We start from the raw sequence: 14,527 nt of genomic DNA on the forward strand, positions 1-14,527 counted from the left end.
TTTAGTTGCGTACATAGTATATGTATAGTAAACAATGTTTTATTGTAAACATAACTGTACGTGATTAATAAATGGCATTATTATTATTATTATTATGGTCGGTGTTTCTTGTGAGAACTCAGGTCTAGCCTGGTTAACTAATCGCACGGATTAAAATCAAGTAACGATTAGTGTCTGTGTCTGGTGAAGTTATGTAGGGTCATTAAAAAAAAAAAAAAAAATCACACACGTACATTGGACATCTAGGGATAATGTAATTCGTACTTACCAACATACCTATTGATGGGCACAATAGCCAACGCTATCAGGAAAGAGGAAAACAAAACAAAACAAAAAATCATTATAATAATTCCTGTAATTTTATTAAATGGAGTTTATTGTGTAAGTGTTTCTTTGGCTTTGCGTTTGGGTTGAATTCGAGTGGGTTGTGATAACGTGGTGTGCTTCTGTGAAGAAGGAGTTTTGTGTTTTTTAATTGTATTTATGGTGTTTCTTTGTTCCTGAGGTCGTATTTGTGAGGTTGCTTGGGTTTTTGGTGGAGATATTGCAGTATTTTGCGAGCCTGTGGTGCTGTTAAGGTTTTTGCGTTTCGGTTGTATACGAGTGGGTTGTTTCTGAGAAGAAGGAGTATTGTGTTTTTTAACTGTGCTAGGGCGTGTAACTTTATTGGATGGACCTGTCTTTGTAGTACATGTTGCGTTACTTGTGTTTATGGTGTTTCTTTGTTCTTGAGGTTGTATTTGTGAGGTTGCTTGGGTTATTGATGGAGATATTACAGTATTTTGTGAGCTAGTAGTGCTGTATAGGTTTCTGCGTTTGGGTTGAATACGAGTGGGTTGTGATAACGTGGTGTGCTTCGGTGAAGAAGGAGTTATGTGTTTTTTAATTGTGCTAGGGCGTGTAACTTTATTGGGTGGAACTGTCTTTGTAGTGCATGTTGCGTTACTTGTATTTATGATGTTTCTTTGTTCTTGAGGTTGTATTTGTGAAGTTGCTTGGGTTTTTGGTGGAGATATTTTAGTATGTTGTGAGCCTGTAGTTGTGTTAAGGTTTTTGCGTTTCGGTTGAATACGAGTGGGTTGTGAAAATGTGGTGTGTTTCTGTGAAGAAGGAGTTTTGTGTTTTTTAAATGTGCTAGGGCGTGTAATTTTATTGGGTGGACCTGTCTTTGTAGTGCATGTTGCGTTAGTTGTATTTATGGTGTTTCTTTGTTCTTGAGGTTGTATTTGAGAGGTTGCATGGGTTTTTGCTGGAGATATTTTAGTATGTTGTGAGCCTGTAGTTCTGTTAAGGTTTTTGCGTTTCGGTTGAATACGAGTGGGTTGTGAAAATGTGGTGCGTTTCTGTGAAGAAGGAGTTTTGTGTTTTTTAAATGTGCTAGGGCGTGTAACTTTATTGGATGGCCCTGTCTTTGTAGTGCATGTTGCGTTACTTGTATTTATGGTGTTTCTTTGTTCTTGAAGTTGTATTTCTGTTGTTGCATGGGTTATTGGTGGAGATATTACAGTATTTTGTGAGCCTGTAGTGCTGTTAAGGTTGTTGCGTTTGGGTTGAGTACGAGTGGGTTGTGTTTGTGATAACGTGGTGTGTTTCTGAGAAGAAAGAGTATTGTGTTTTTTAGCTGTGCTAGGCCGTGTGGGTGAGGGCGTCTTTGTAGTGCGTGTTGCGTTACTTGTATTTATTGCGTTTGTTTGTTCAGGAAGTTGTGTTTGTGTGATTGGTTGAGTTAAGTTTGGAAATATTACAGTATGTTGTGTGTCATGTTGTGAGTCTAAAGTGCTGTTTAGGCTTTTACGTTTGGGTTGAATACTAATGGGTGGTGATAATGTGGTTTGCTTCAGAGGTGAATCTCTGATTGTATATGTTGTATCATTTGTTGTACTTGTTTGTTCGGTAAGTTGTATTTGTGTGTTTGTTTGGGTTAGAGGTGGAGATATTACAGTATGTTGTGAGGGAGTGCTGTTGTTTACATGTATACGTTGTGGATCATTTCTGTATGTAGTATCTTGTGTTATGTTTAGAAATTTACGAACAATATGGCATGTGTTGATAATGATATTATTATTATGGTCGGTGTTTCTTGTGAGAACTCAGGTCTAGCCTGGTTAACTAATCGCACGGATTAAAATCAAGTAACGATTAGTGTCTGTGCCTGTGTCTGGTGAAGTTATTATTATTATTATTATTATTATTTTTGGCACTGATTATTAGATGATACTGTGTATTAAGTTAGGTACGAACGAGGGTACGAAAGCGTTCAGAATGTGGGGAAAAGGGGTTATTTCTACAAATGAAAAATCTGAAAATAAATTTTTATTGGAAAAGTGTTTTCAATATTCATCTTTCTTCATCTTATTCTTAGGGCACTTTTTCATTCTTGGCTTTTTAGTGTGATTCTGTGTTCTGTTGACTTTTTTTACAAGAAGGAGCGGTCTGCGCGGTCTAGAGCACCAACGCTTGCTGCGTTGCGTAATTAATTCCTAAAAATAACAAAAACAATGTACATACAGTGTGTCCCAGGTAGAACACACCATAGGGAAACGTGCGAGGAAACGTGTATTTTTTTGCGTTCAACGTCAATATCTTTCTGGCATCAGGCAATAACGTACGTTGAACGCTAACTTCGAGTACATATTATTTAACCTCAATGCAGAATAACGTATTTCATACCTTTAACTTTTATTGTTTTAAAATCGCTTTCATTTTTGATGTAAATGTTTGCTCATTTTATATTTATGTTTTGGTTGGATGGTTTTGGCCCCAACTCAAATTTTTATGTTTGATGATTCATTTAATTTATGGAGGTTATTGAATTATTTCCTGTGTGTATATGTACGGGACTTGTTGTTTGTAAACCAACACCGTTGTCCGTGCAGAGACAGTGACGGGGGTGGCAAATAACTGTAACCACATTAGTTCCTACACCTAATACCGGGACTGTAATGTAATGCCTGGTTACTCCCGATCTCGCTCCCGATCGTGTGTCCTATTTGCGGTTGAGACTGCAGTGGATCTCAGCTGTTTTTAAAGGTAGAGACTTGCGGTTTTGGTGACCTTGTGCCACTTTTTTGGGAAACTTTTAATGCCACAAACAGAATCAATCTAACTACGTATGTGTATGAGCGAGTGTATGAGATACAGGGTGTAAATGAAAAGTTTGACTTATCACATCTTAGTGTAAGAAAGAAAAAAGGAAAAAACTGACTATTTTAGATATTTCCATATCCATGGTAAAAATCGCTGACGTTGGGTCATATCTCAGAAACGGTTATCCAAAGATTTTTTTACTACGCCACAGGATTCTACGTAAAAGATTTAAACAGTAAGTTTTTGCCAGGGGTAGTAAGATGTGAATGGTGTTCAAAAAACAATCTTCACTTAAACATGTCTAAATGCAAAGTAGTTTCGTTTTCAAGAAAATCTCAACCTCTTTTACATCCTTATCAATTTAATGATATTCAGTTTAAACGGTGTACATCGGTCACGGATTTGGGTATTATATTTGATCTTAACTTTCTTTTTCGGAACATATCGGTGACTATTGCTTCTGCTTTAAAAATGCTTGGCTTTATTATCAGAAATTGTCGTGATTTTTTCAATATTTTTGCTATCAAATCTCTATATGACGCTTATGTGCGATCCAAACTTGCGTATGGTTCTCTTATTTGGTATCCTTACTATGACTGCCATAAAACAACCCTGGAAGCAGTGCAGCGTAAGTTTCTGAAGTTTTTATCGTTTAAATTGGACAGAGTTTCTCGCAGAGTTTATCCCGCAATTGGTACTGATCATCAACTACTGTTATCCCGATTTCAGGTACATTCCTTAGAAGTTCGCAGAACTCTGTCAAGCCTTAACTTTCTCTTCAATTTGTTACACAATAACCTAGATTGTCCATCTCTTCTTTCCCTCATTCGGTTCCATGTGCCACGTTCTTCGGCTCGTAATGTATATACTTTCAATTGTGCTAAGGCCAATACAAACTTACTTTGTAAATCACCAATATTTGTTATGGTAAGTAACTTTAACAAAATTGCTAATATGTGTGATGCTTTCTTGAATTCACTTAATAATGTAATTTGTTCTATGTAGTCCGGTAACGAATTAAAGAGCGATGGAATTACACACTTGATTGTTTTTTGTCCATACTTGTTGAAGTAGCGTGGAACATTGTAAGTTGGTCTTCTTGTTGCATGCCTGTGCTCAGTTCTTCTTTTGTGTTCATTTTCGCCGAAGTATTGTACCAGATCCCAATATTTATAGTAATTTGTTGGTGTTAATGTGTCACAATTTATTATTAGTTCGTGTTTATTTTTATTGCCTTGTTTGTGTATTAATTTTTGCATTTTATGTTGCAGGTTCTCCAATTTCTTTATGTGTACTGCTTCTGCTGATCCCCAAACTTGAATTCCCTACCGTATATGCGACTCAACTAGTGATTTATAAACTACTATTAACGTTTTAGTATCAATTATTTTACTTAGCACGTATAAACATCCTACCGTTCTATTTAATTTATTACATTATATTACTTATGTGTGTGTCGTATTTTAATAGTTTATCAATGTATACTTATTCCTAAGTACTTTGTTTCATTAACAGTTTGTATTATTTTACAATTGCACTAAGTGGATTGTGTATAACATGTACATTTGTGTATTTTAATTTCTACATCGGTTACTCTCTGCATGTGCGCTGTATGAAATACCATTGTGACAGTTTTTTCTTCGTTTATGAATATGTTTCTGCCATGTGTCCATTTTACTAGGTTGTTTATTTCTTCTTGCACAATTTTTTTACACGTTGATATTTCACGGTGTGAGTACATTAATACCGCGTCGCCGGCGTACATATATAACTGTGCTTTTTGTATTCATTTATATATAACAAAAACAGTATAGGGCCCAAGTTACTGCCTTGGGGAACTCCACAATTGGAAGCCCTCTTTGTGCTAAATTCATTACCAATCTTTACAATGAAATATCGTTGTTTTAAGTAGTTTTCAAACCATAATAATGCTCTGTCTGCTATTCCAACACTTTTTAGACACTTTAATAATACGTTTGGTTTAATTTAATAATAATAATATCTAATAATAATAATATTTATTTATTTGCAAAATGTACATAATAAAATAAGCACAGGAAGCAACATAACGTCATATACAGTAAATACAAGAAGCTGGAAGACGAAGACTCAACGATGAGGAAATACTTCTACACTATAAGGTTCAATATGTAAGACTAGGTGGTGCACCAATTGTTTGAACTGTTTTACGTTGCCATGGAGAGAAAAGACAATGTGCTTCAAAAAAGGAAACCATTCGATTGTACATTACGCGCTCGAAGATTTTTGAGAAGGTTGATAGAAACTTATTGGTCGATAGTTAAGAGGGAGAACGAGGATCACCTCCCTTATGCAGAGGTTTTATGATGGCAGTTTTAAATTAGATTTAGATTAGAGACTACTTGCACCCTCCTTAAAAGTGGATAGCTCACGTCTTTCGTACCGTGAAATGGCATTAGAAAATCGAACCCGACATCGATCGCCTCAAAAGATCGATCGACATCCCTTATATTTGGCGATCTTCGGAAGAGTAAACAGGTGTGCATTTTTAAATATTTCTTGCTTTTAAACGTTCCTTTTGGAAGTCGAACCGCCACTGAGTGCTCTTGTAAAGCAGACGTTTGTTTATCTTAAGAACGCCACTGCCAGGAGTGGGTTGATGGTAAAAATGCAGTACATATGGTGAACTATTCACTTAATAGGAGGTCGTTAAAGAAGAATTTGTTCCTATTGTCGATATAATACGTTACTTAAGTACAGAAACTTTTATTATTTGGTATAATAAAGACGAATTAACGACGGCGATTTGCGATAATTCGTTAATTACGCGGGTACGAGGCGCGCTCTTCTTTTTCTCTGCGTGTCTATTTTCAGGTTGGTTTGTCAAAACGTTAATCACATGCAGGGGATGCGTAACAGGGGTTGGTAAGCTGTACTGAATGTGCCTACAACTGCATTACAATATGAATGGGAGAGGCAAGGTAAGTTGGCACCCCTTCTTCCATGCAATCACATGTTTTCTACGCACACTAATTAAAATTCGGTAATAAAGAATCGATCGAAGTAATGTGAAAAAAGGTGGTAAATAAATACGGAATCGATAGGGAAGAGGAGCAAGGCAATCCTCGGTTTTCATTGCAGGACTTTAATCAAACAGTCCGCCTGTGCCCGGAAAATCGATAGGAAACTTGAAAACAACAGCCTACACCATTAAGCGCTACCACGATTCTCGCACGATCAGGATGCTGTCGCGGCAGCTCTTCTCGTGCAAGAAAACCAGCCACAATTAACTTTTATGGAATGTAAGAGAACCGGCAACTGTCATAAGAACGCCATGGGCAGGTACACAAAACGAAAACGGAATCCTAATATATTTACTCACCAATAACGCTAACTTTCACACACTGAAGATTACTGGAACTGGTGTATACCATTAGAATATTGAAACAATTAACACATATCGGAGGAGCGGAGTTCAACAACACATTTACCACATTTTACAACCCTTAAATCGTCTCGTCTCTGAAACCATTACATCCCGATCATACTTCAGAAATACACTTAAAGTAATATCACAATATTATCAAATTTAGTCGGCTGTGTACTTGCAGTTAGAGGTTAGAAATGACGATGAGTCAATATTGCTTTCAGTTCGATGTATAAACACGTATTTGGAAATGAAGCGGAAACGCAATTTAATCTAACCCTAATATTAAATGAACACGATGCCGGTATGTACAACTAAAACAATTCATAAGGCGAATGCGACAAACATGCAGAAAGTACCGACTAAACTGATGGCTGCTCAAACACTGAACCTTTCTTTACCCCACCCTGAAATCTACAGACGTTAGCGCATGAGTCTACCTGAATGCATAGGCGCACCCGGCGCGATACAAAATCATTGGAAAACCCTTATTTACTCTATCTCCTTACTTTTAACAATCTAACCCTCTAAGATTTTTTATTTCCCACGAGGTGGAAATTGTTAGAAATTTGCGCTTCCGCCGGCGCGCGTCGTAACAATTCGCAATCGGTATGGGTAGTATTTCAAAAATTGCACGCCTAGGTGTGTGATATGATAAACAATAAACAATCTTAATTTGTCATACTTTATATCTATGTATTTAAATACGATTTAGTTCGATAAAATTTTCAAAAATCGAGAAGTCGTTTTATTGTTATACTACAAAGAGTTGGCGATTATCATTTTTTACTATTGTAATTGATACATTAAAATTGATTGTTATAATAAATAAAAACAAACTTCATAACCACCCGATCTTGACTCGGATTAAAACAAATTTTCAATTTTTTGCGGTTTCAATACAATAATTATTTAAAAAAATATCTGCCACTTCAAGAGCAAAAGTTTTATTAAAAATAGAAAAATCAGCAAAACGAGTTCCTATTGCGAAGGCTTTATTAATGCGGTAGTATTATGAACCATACTTCGTTTTTATTTTGTATTGCTGTCTGTCTGTCATCTGTGTCAAGCTCTCGAAATCCCCGAAGACGCCAGCACGTTCTGTGGCGCTTATTCAGTCGCGGGGGTTGTAATTATTGTCGTACATTAAAAATTATTGTTTCTATGATAGATTTTGTTTATAGGACCACCAATCAACCCTACAATTGTCTCCTCAAAATATAATCTCTTTGCCTTCTAAAATCTCGAAATTTTTAATGAAATTCGCTCTTACAACATATCAATATTCAGTCGAGGGGGTTGTTAATTATTGTCCTATATTAAAAATTATTGTTTCTATGATAGATTTTGCTTATAGGACCACCAATCAACCCAACAATCGCCTCCTCAAAATAAAATGTCTTCCCGTTCTAAAATATCGAAATTTTCAATGAAATCCGCTCTTACAAACATATCAATATTCCTGGCGCAGTTTAATAGCAATATTTAAAAAGTCGCCGCTGTAATTACTAGAGTTGTATGCAGCTATCCATTTAGTGATCCTTCGAGGGGATGGAATCCACCCTTAACGTAAAATTGGTTTAACGCCCACGCAAAAAAAGGTTTTAAATCCTCATGCGTGTCAAAACGATAAGATTCATATTTTGTACCACCCAAAAAATTGCGGTTCATTTAACGATCGCCGGAGGGGGGCAGAATACTTTCAAAAAGTATTTGAATACTAAATAGTACCTAAATACTTCACACAAATCAAAGGTATTTGAATACTAAATACTTTTACGTCCAGCACAAGCGAATACTTTAAAAAATAAGTATTCAAATAGAAATACTTTAGAATGTATTCGAATACTTTGAAAAGTATTCGAATACAGTAAAAAGTATTCAAATACTTGTCACTCAAATACATTAAAAATTAAAAATAGTATACTAGATAAAAGTCTTAATACTACTTATACTTTGTATGGGGTTAGCTTTTTTTATATTTCTATTGTTATATACAAATTTAAGGGGAGTAAAAGCGTATTATTATTATTATACTATTATATAGGAGGTACCTACCAGGACCTTTCTTATACCAGTTATATCCTTAAGAATACATGTACCAGCTTTCAAAGCGATCGTACGTCGTGCACATGATACGTACGCCTTTCTGAAATTAATCCTAGCGATTTTGGAACAGATCCATTTTTGACCATCCGTTTGTCCGTGTGCATGATAGTTGGTTTAGAAACGTGCGATCGCTTTGAAAATTGGTACACATGGTCTTAAGGATATAAGAAAGGTCCCTATTGTTTTCAAGTTACGTAGACTATCGAGTCAAAAAGTTTCACTCCAGGATCGTTCGGTATACAGTTGTATCGGATTTTTATATTTGATTTTGTGACAATGGAAACTTTCCCTAAACATTTCTAAATTGGTCTCAAATATTTGAACAACTTAAAAGTACTGCCTTTTTTTGAGGCCGGAAAAAAAATTGTCTCAGATCGACCCGGAAAAAAAATTTTCTTCAAGAATGTGGCCTGTAGAATCCATAATTTCAAACAGTTCCAAGATTGGGCTACTAGTTCAAAAGTTACAGCCCTTTGAATTTTCTTTCGAAATTGGTTTCTAGTCTATAACTTTTGATTGAGAAGTCTGATCGAAAAATTACGAATTGTTTTGGATTCTACGCACCAAAATTAATAAGAAAAAGTGTTTTCCCGAGAAATTTTGGTGCAGTCGATTTTTGATAAAAAAGGAAGGTTGTACACTGCCTTTTTTTGAGGCCCTCAAAAAAAATTGTCTCAGATCGACCCGGAAGATAAATTTTCTTCAAGAATGTGGCCTGTAGAATCCATAATTTTAAACAGTTCCAAGATTGGGCTACTAGTTCAAAAGTTACAGCCCTTTAAATTTTCTTTCGAAATTGGTTTCTAGTCTATAACTTTTGATTGAGAAGTCTGATCGAAAAAGTACGAATTGTTTTGGATTCTACGCACCAAAATTAATAAGAAAATGTGTTTTCCCGAGAAATTTTGGTGCAGTCGATTTTTGGTAAAAAAGGAAGGTTATACACTGCCTTTTTTTGAGCCCCGACAAAAAAATTGTCTCAGATCGACCCGGAAAAAAAATTTTCTTATAGAATGTGGCCTGTAGAATCCATAATTTCAAACAGTTCCAAGATTGGGCTACTATTTCAAAAGTTACAGGCCTTTGAATTTTCTTTCGAAATTGGTTTCTAGTCTATAACTTTTGATTGAGAAGTCTGATCGAAAAAGTACGAAATTGTTTTGGATTCTACGCACCAAAATTAATAAAAAAAAGTGTTTTCCCGAGAAATTTTGGAGTAGTCGATTTTTGGTAAAAAAAAGGAAGGTTAAGTATTCAAATACTATGCGAAGTATTCGAATACTTCTCAAAGTATTCAAATACCTTGCGAAGTATTCGAATACTAAATATTTGTGAAAGTATTTGAGTTACAAATACAAATCTGCTTCCATAAAGGTATTTAATTACAAAGTATTTGAATACTTTAAAGGATTTGAATACTAAAAAGTATTTACAAAATCGAATACTGCCCAGCTCTGGTTTAACCCCACGCAAAAAAGGTTTCAATTTCTCATGCTGGTCAAAACGTTAAGATTCATATTTTGTATCATCCAAAAAGTGGGCATTTATTTAACGACCGTCGAAGGGAGTTAAATCCAACCCTAACGTACAAAAAAAATTGGTTTAACCCCCACGCGAACGAAGTTTCATATTCTCACGGTTGTCAAAACGTTAAGGTTCATATTTTGTACCACCCAAAAATTGGCATTCATTTAACGATCGCCGGAGGGGGTGAAATTTTCCACTAACGTACAAAAATATTCGTTTAACTCCCACGCAAAAAAAGTTTTAAATTCTCATGCTTGTCAAAACGTTAAGTTTCATATTTTGTACTTCCCAAAAATTGACGACCTTCGGAGGGGGTGAAATCCACTTTTAACGCACAACCATTGAATAAGCACTAAGGTGCTTATTCAATGGCACAACAAAAGTCATTTAACCCCTACGCAAAAGTTTGAAATTCTCATGCCTGCCAAACGTCACGATTCATATCTCCTACCACTAAAAAAAATTGGCATGCATGAATCATTTAGCGACCGTTTGAAGGGGTGAAATATACTCCTAACGTACAAAAAAATTCGTTTAGTCCCCACGCAAAAAAGGTTTCAAATTCTCATTCCCTGTCAAACGTCAAGATTCAGATTTACTACCACCCAAAAAATTGGCATTCGCTCCGTGACCGTCGTAGGGGTAAAATCGGCCTTTAACTTACAAAAAAATTCATTCTACCGCCACGCAAAAAAGGTTTCAAATTCTCACGCTTGCTAAAACGTTAAGGTTCATATTTTGTATCATCCAAAAAAATTGGCTTTCATTTAGAGACCTTCGGAGGGGGCGAATTATGCCCCTAACGTACAAAAATATGCGTTTAACTCCTACGCAAAAAAAGTTTTAACTTCTCATGCTTGTCAAAACGTTATGATTCATATTTCCTACCACCCAAAAAATTGGCATTTATTTAGCGACCGTCAGAGGGGGTGAAATCCAGCCCTAACGTACAAACGAATTCGTTTAACCCTCAAGCAAAGAAGGTTTCAAAATTTAGTTTATTATATTATTATATATTTAGTTCGTTCTTTTTGCATTTGGTAGCTAATAGCTCTGGCACCTCATCCAACTGCGCAATGTCAACTTTTTTATATATGGAGATGTTTCTTTGAAATTTTCCCCATAGACTCTTCTAGTGAAGGCAAACAGATCGCATATTTTAAACATCAGGTGTGTGCATGCGCAGCCTGTGCATTGTGCAATGTTAAGTTTGTTTATTTATATGAATATTTACGCCATAAGTTATTATCCTTTGTACACATAAATAGTCCGTTGTATGACCTTTCGGGAAGTTCTAGTCAATTTATGGAAACTGCGCTAAAGTTACGCGCTTTATTTATTTATTATTATCCCTCTCTTGTTCTGGGCCATCAACAGGCTTAGGCCCAATTACAGAGTGACTCCCATAATGCTTTTTAAGGTTTTTCATTTTTTTTATTTATTTCGCGAATAATCCGTCAAATAAGTAGGTGGCAGTGTTGGTAATTATTATATACAGACACTATTTTTAGCGCATTTTCCAACAAAGTTAGCTGCCAGTTTCTCTGCCCGTCTGTTCGTCTGCCCGCCCGCTCGAGGCCTTAACCACTCAGTTTTCAATATATTTAGTCCGTTCTTTTTGAATTCGGTAGCTTATAGCTCTGGCGCCTGAGCCATGAAAAATCTTGACGATTAATATGTGCATGTGCAGTCTGCGCAATATTTATTAATGTATTTTGTTGAAATTTTAACCACCAATACTTCTAGTAAAGACAAACATATCGCATATAGTAAAAATCCGATGTGCGGATGTGCAAACAGCGCTTCGAGCGGAAATATCGAATTTGGATCAATGGGTTATTTATGTTAACTTTTCATTCTTTCAATTAATTAAATTTGATTTGGGTATTCTTCTTCAACGGATTAAACCAATGTCAATTTTCTTTGAATTTTGAAAGTTAGTAATGACTAGTATAAGTACTTAGCTTCACTAATCTATTGATACATGATTGATTTTGTTGGTGTATAAATGTGTGTGCTTTCTCTTTCGGGGATTGCAACACGCTAATTATCGCAGTCGATCGTGGATCGTGGATATTTTGGCTCATCAAGCATCAATAACCGAGAATTTTTTTGTAAAGCCTAACGTGATCGAATTAAATAAGGATGTCAAGTTTAATTTTACGACAAGTTGGCTGGTGTTGAATTTTTGGAAATTTCATTAATTTTAAATCAATCACTGGATTATTTTGTTGTTCAAAATTGCTTTTGCCCTTTTATCCTTCTCTACTCCTATTGTAACTGTCCTTGCTCCATGATTTCTTCACCTTTCCCTTTCTTTTTGTTCTCAGTTATGCCCACTACGTCTAGCTCATACTCGCTGCATTCATTGCCGAGTTCGATTTCCTTCCCATTTAATCCTCTTACATTCCACGTTGTAATCTTCCGATATACCTACTTTCATCCCCTTCCGTTCGTCGACTTTGTTGCTTGTTTTAATACATCTTCTAACTATTTATTTCCGATAATTTCCTTGGTCTGTGCCCGCGGTTTCCTTGCGTTGTTACTTTTTCCATAGCCAGTGTCTCCTTCTGTAGTGTTTGATGCCCTGTTTTCGTTAATTGTATTGACAAAGCTACCATGCGGTTTGTCCTCTTTGGTATGGTATCTTGTGGCGACGTTTGGCTAACCGTACTTCCTCATATTTTGATGCCCTCTTTCTTCTGCTGTTCATCCCATATTCTTCTCCATTAATTACCAATTTGTTGTATTTCAGGAAAGCACGAAGGCCATCCTCCCTTGCTCATTTCATGTATTGTATAAGTGTCCTTCTTTGTTCAATGTAATTTTGCATAATGAATATTCTCCTAAGATTTTTTACTTTACTTAATATTTGCATTTTCGTGTCGTAGTTGTAGAGTTTTATTTTATTTTCCTTTACTTTGTGAAATATCAAGTGGTCCTTTCTGTTGTGCTACTGTTGATTTAAGTTCTTGTGATTCTCGCATTTTAATTTTATATTGCCATTCCTGACTTCCTGCAGTTGTTTTTGACACTCGTCCAATTTATTCTCAATCCTTTCTGATCTTCGATTGAGGTTTTCTAATTGTTTTCGAATCTGTTTCAGAATTTCTTCCATGCTGGCGGAAATTAATTTGAGCGTGGAAACGACTTTTAACGCGTCGATTTAATCAGTCCCCGATTTTAAACGTAATTTTAAATAAACAAATATTGTAAACTAAACTTTTATCACGTGACGTTTAATCTCCGTGTTCTTTCCCTATGCACCCTTGTCTACTTCACCTTTTTGGCGTTACCCTTAGGTTTATAAGTTTTGTGCACTTGCAATTACAATTATAATTTTCTTGTCTTTTCCATTCAACTATGATGCAGTTTCTCACTATATGGTTATATTTTCCACTTAATAAGGTTCACCTGTATTTCACGATTATTTGCGCTGCGTGACGGGATCGTTTATTCGATTTCAAACGCCGACGCTACTATTCGCAAAAGGGTTTATGTTTGCCAATTTAACCGATTTCATAGCTCCAATTACATCATAGCTAGCTGACGTTTTTCAATTATGTTCCACTGCAACAAATTCATTTTTGAAGTTCCTCTATAGAATTCAATCAGCCTTCTTTCCTTGCCTTGTCCCTTTTAATAAAATAAGACAGCGTTCGGTTATAATTGCCCATTTGCATATAACCAATACGTTTCTGCACTGTACAAGGTGTTGTCGCCTATCAACTTTAGGAGAATTTAAAAATATGTAGCACAAATATATACAGTTCCCCACTGGTGAAGGTGCTGCATGCTCCTCAGCAGCGAATCATACATATGCAAAGGTTTCTTAGGCTGCGCTCCAGAGCCCCATGATTATAAGGAGCAATTTGTTCTCGATGCAGACACTAAACAATAGGGAACGCTCAATATTATACATTAACCTTAAAACTAGACGTAGTCCATCAGTGAACAACGCCTCCAGTTCCCATTCACAATTAAAAAAATTTCGTCAGATAAAACGTCCCTTAACAAACCGCCCTTGGCAAAAGTCTCTCAAAAGAAACTGCGCCTAGTACCCTTGCCATTTACGTGTTTAGAATGAAAATAACTAATCACTAGAGCTCAATTGTAATCTTCTAAAAGAAATTACACTAAGTATAAAACCTTTTTTCCTAGGATAAATGATTTTTTGTAATGTCAATGTCCATTTTGTTAGTAATTTAGACATTTTTGGGTGGATTTTATTGAGTTTTCTTAATCTTCAAGGGCGAATTCCACCCTCCCACGTCTGAGCTTTGTTGAAAGATCACTCTTATACTAATAATATTTGTCTAATTTAATTTTCTTAAATTTCAATTGTGTATGGAACTAAACCGATGGAAACCAAAAATGAAATCACTTTCTAATAATATA

At 35.7% G+C, this 14,527-nt stretch overlaps 1 protein-coding gene across 1 annotated transcript in view; it reads right to left on the bottom strand.

Moving 5' to 3' along the window:
• The window catches only part of LOC116165722 (plexin-A1-like), a 114,782-nt gene extending 107,917 nt beyond the window's left edge, over positions 1-6,865 (bottom strand). Inside the window, exon 1 of the mRNA XM_031480385.1 lies at positions 6,449-6,865. The gene's annotated coding sequence lies outside the window, so the exon portion shown is untranslated. The remainder of the gene's footprint in view (positions 1-6,448) is intronic.
• Between the last annotated feature and the right edge of the window lie 7,662 nt (positions 6,866-14,527).

This window comes from Photinus pyralis, unplaced genomic scaffold (genome assembly GCF_008802855.1).
Source record: "Photinus pyralis isolate 1611_PpyrPB1 unplaced genomic scaffold, Ppyr1.3 Ppyr1.4_LG3a, whole genome shotgun sequence".
In the NCBI taxonomy this organism is placed as follows: Eukaryota; Metazoa; Arthropoda; class Insecta; order Coleoptera; family Lampyridae; genus Photinus; species Photinus pyralis.